This window comes from Phodopus roborovskii, unplaced genomic scaffold (assembly GCF_943737965.1).
Source record: "Phodopus roborovskii unplaced genomic scaffold, PHOROB, whole genome shotgun sequence".
In the NCBI taxonomy this organism is placed as follows: domain Eukaryota; kingdom Metazoa; phylum Chordata; class Mammalia; order Rodentia; family Cricetidae; genus Phodopus; species Phodopus roborovskii.
In genome coordinates this window covers 201062-205078 of record NW_026126953.1, presented here as the reverse complement: position 1 = coordinate 205078, position 4017 = coordinate 201062, and the positions used below count along the sequence as shown (strand labels likewise).

Here is a 4017-nt window from a genome sequence, read left to right as displayed (position 1 = left end):
GAAGAGATATGGAGAGAGAGGACAGCCTTGTCTTGTTCCTGATTTTAGAGGAATTGGCTTAAGTTTCTCTCCATTCAGTTTGATGTTGGCAGTTGGTTTGCTGTATATTGCTCTTATTATGTTTAGGTATGTTCCTGTTATCCCTGACCTCTCTAATACCTTTATCATGAAAGGGTGTTGAATTTTATCGAAGGCTTTTTCTGCATCTAGGGAGATAATCATATGATTTTTCTTTTTCAATTTGTTTATATGGTGGATCACGTTGATAGATTTTCGTATGTTAAACCATCCCTGCAGTCCAGGTATGAAGCCTACTTGATCATGGTGGATGATTTCTCTGATGTATTTTTGAATTCGATTTGCCATTATTTTATTGAGTATTTTTGCATCGATGTTCATCAGGGATATTGGTCTGTAGTTTTCTTTCTTAGTTGTGTCTTTGTGAGGTTTGGGTACCAAAGTTATTGTGGCCTTATAAAAAGAGATTGGCAATAAACCTTCTGTTTCTATCTTGTGGAACAGTTTGAGGAGTAGTGGTATTATTTCTTCCTTGAATGTCTGGTAGAATTCTGCACTGAATCCATCTGGCCCTGGACTTTTTTTCGTTGGAAGGCTTTCGATGACTGCTTCTATTTCATTTCGGGTTATAGGTCTATTTAAGTTGTTTGTCTGTTCTTGATTTAATTTTGGTAAGTGATAGTTATCCAGAAACTTGTCCATTTCCTTTGAATTTTCAATTTTTGTGGAATACAGATTTTCGAAGTATGACCTGAAAATTGTCTGGATTTCCTCTGTGTCTGTTGTTATGTTCCCCATTTCGTTTCTGATTTTGTTAATTTGCATGTTCTGTCTCTGCTTTTTCGTTAATTTGGATAAAGGTTTATCAATCTTGTTGATTTTCTCAAAAAACCAACTCTTTGTTGCATTGATTTTTTGTATTGTTTTCCTGGTTTCTATTTTGTTGATTTCAGCCCTCAAGTTGATTATTTCCTGGCGTCTGCTCCTGCGGGGTGAATTCTCTTCTCTCTGTTCTAAGGTTTTCAGTTGGGCTGTTAATTCATTTATGTGACTATCCTCTGTTTTCTTCATATGGGCACTTAGTGCAATGAACTTCCCTCGTAGCACTGCTTTCAAGGTGTTCCATAAGTTCGGGTATGTTGTATCGTCATTCTCGTTGAATATTAGAAATTCTTTAATTTCTTTCTTTATTTGTTCTTTGACCCAGGAGTGTTGCAATTGCACATTGTTAAGTTTCCATGAGTTTGCAGGTTTTCTGCTATTTGTATTGTTGTTGAATTCCAATTTTAAAGCATGGTGGTCCGATAAGATACAGGGGACTATTTCTATTCTCTTGTATCTGTTGAGGTTTGTTATGTCTCCTAGTATGTGGTCGATTTTAGAGAAGGTTCCATGTGGAGCAGAGAAGAAGGTATATTCTTTTGTCTTTGGATGGAATGTTCTATAGATGTCTGTTAGCCCCAGTTGAGACATAACTTCTGTTAATTCTTTTGTTTCTTTGTTGAGTTTCTGATTTGTGGTCCTGTCTAGTGTTGAGAGTGGTGTATTGTAGTCTCCCACTATAAGTGTGTGAGGTTTTATATGAGCTTTGAGTTTTAGTAGTGTTTCTTTTACGAATGTGGGTGGCTTTGTATTAGGGGCATAGATGTTCAGAATTGAGACTTTGTGTTGATGGATTTCTCCTGAGATGAATATGAAATGACCGTCTTCATCTCTTTTGACTAGTTTTGGTTTGAAGTCTAGCTTGTTAGATATTAGGATAGCTACGCCTGCTTGCTTCTTATTTCCATTTGATTGGAAAATCTTTTCCCAACCCTTTACCCTGAGGTAATGTCTATCTTTGGAGCTAAGATGTGTTTCTTGTATGCAGCAGAAGGATGGGTTCTGTCTTCGTATCCATTCTGTTAGCCTGTGTCTTTTTATAGGTGAGTTAAGACCATTAATGTTGAGGGTGAGTAAGGACCATTGATTGTTGATGGTTGTTTGATTTAGGTTTGTTGTTGGCAGTGGTATTGTGAATATATTTGTTCTGCTTCACCCTAGGTTTCTGGTGTAGTTGGATTATCTGTTGCCTACATTTTTGTGGGCGTAGTTACCTTCCTTGGGTTGGAATTTTCCTTCCAATACTTTCTGTAGGGCTGGATTTGTAGATACATATTGGGAAAATCTGGTTTTGTCATTGAATATCTTGTTCTCTCCATCTATATTGACTGAGAGTTTTGCTGGATATAGTAGCCTAGGCTGGCATCCGTGTTCTCTTAATACTTTTAGAACATCTATCCAGGACCTTCTGGCCTTGAGGGTTTCCATGGAGAAGTCAGGTGTAATTTTGATAGGTCTGCCTTTATATGTTACCTGTCCTTTTTCCTTCGCTGCTCTTAATATTTTTTTCTTTATTCTGTATGCTAGGTGTTTTGATTATTATATGTCGAGGGGTCTTTTTTCTTTGGTCCAGCCTATTTGGGGTTCGGTATGCTTCTTGTACTTTCATGGGCATGTCCTTCTTCAGATTTGGAAAGTTTTCCTCGATGATTTTGTTGAATATGTTTTCGGCACCTTTGAGCTGGGCTTCCTCACCTTCCTCTATGCCTATTATTCTTTGGTTTGGCCTTTTCATGGTGTCCCACATTTCCTGGATATTGTGTGTTAAGGATTTGTTGGATTTATGGTTTTCTTTGGTCGATGAATGTATTTCTTCTAGTTTATCTTCTGCGCCTGAGATTCTCTCTTCCATCTCTTGAATTCTATTGGTTATGCTTGTGTCCGTGGTTTCCGATTTTTTGCCCAGCTTTTCAATTTCCAGCTTTCCTTCCATTTGTGTTGCCTTTATTTTCTCAATTTTGGTTTTCAAATCTTGAACCGTTTCCTTCACCTGGTTAATTGTTTTTTCTTGGCTTTCTGTACTTTCCTTAAGGAATTTGTTCATTTCTTCCACTTTTTTGTTTGTTTTTTCCTCTATTTCTTTAAGGGATTTTCTCATATCTTCTTTGAGGGCCTCTATCATTTTTATGATGGTGATTTTTAAGTCGTACCCTTCTGCTTCCTCTGCTTTGTTGTTGTGTTCCATTCTAGTTGGTGTAGATTCCCTAGATTCTGGTGGTGTCATGTTTGTCTTTCTGTTGTTAGGTGTTCTCTTGTATTGCCTTCTTCCCATAGTTTCTTCCTGTAGGTGTTGGTGGTGTCTCTTCCCTCTCTCTATGGTCCTTCCCAGATGGGCTTATGTGGATCAAAGATTCAATGTCTGTATCTCTGTGTGGTCCAAGCTCTCTAGGAGGCTTCTCTCTGGCCAATAGCCGGCAGAAGAGGACGAGGGCTGGACTGGAACTTGAGAAGGTTTTGCAGGGTAGTGGGATCTCACTGGAAACTGGCTCTCTCCAGCTGAGACCTCGTTCTTTGGCAGGGGCCCGGATTTGTGGGTCAAGGATCTTGCCTGCAGGAACTCCAAGTGGACCCGCAGAGATAGGCGGATCTCTGGGAGGGGCCTGGGACTCCAGCAGAGGACTGGAAAAATATGGAACGCTTCACGAATTTGCGTGTCATCCTTGCACAGGGGCCATGCTAATCTTCTCTGTATCGTTCCAATTTTAGTATATGTGCTGCCGAAGCGAGCACGAGCATAAATTCTTTGAATATTTAAATGATGCACAATGAATCCAAGAGAAAACAAAATTAATTTATGTCCAGTTGTAATTTCCATGACTGGACACATAAGGTAAAATGCTGTGGAAACTCTTAATGGGAGGAGAAATTTCTCTGGGAAAGTTCATGATGACTGTCACATGCAAAGCGGCGCTATTTCTTATGAAAAGGTTGGTATGGGGCTTTGGGGGGCTACCAAGTACGCCTGGATATGAGCCAGAGGCCTATCATTGACAGCCTGGTGATCTCAGTGCCAGGTCATGCCCATAATTTATTTTCCTAAATTGCAGCACCAGGAAAGATTTTCATATGTGCCAAAAGGGTATTTGAAGGTTATATGTACATGAGAGAGAACCTGTG

The 4017-nt window shown here is 39.4% G+C and overlaps 1 non-coding gene across 1 annotated transcript; it reads right to left on the bottom strand.

The window, feature by feature from the left end:
• Positions 1 to 3523: 3523 nt before the first annotated feature.
• Positions 3524 to 3630, bottom strand: LOC127214683 (U6 spliceosomal RNA). Its single transcript, XR_007833886.1, has one exon. It is a non-coding gene; the product is annotated as a U6 spliceosomal RNA (small nuclear RNA).
• Positions 3631 to 4017: the final 387 nt, after the last annotated feature.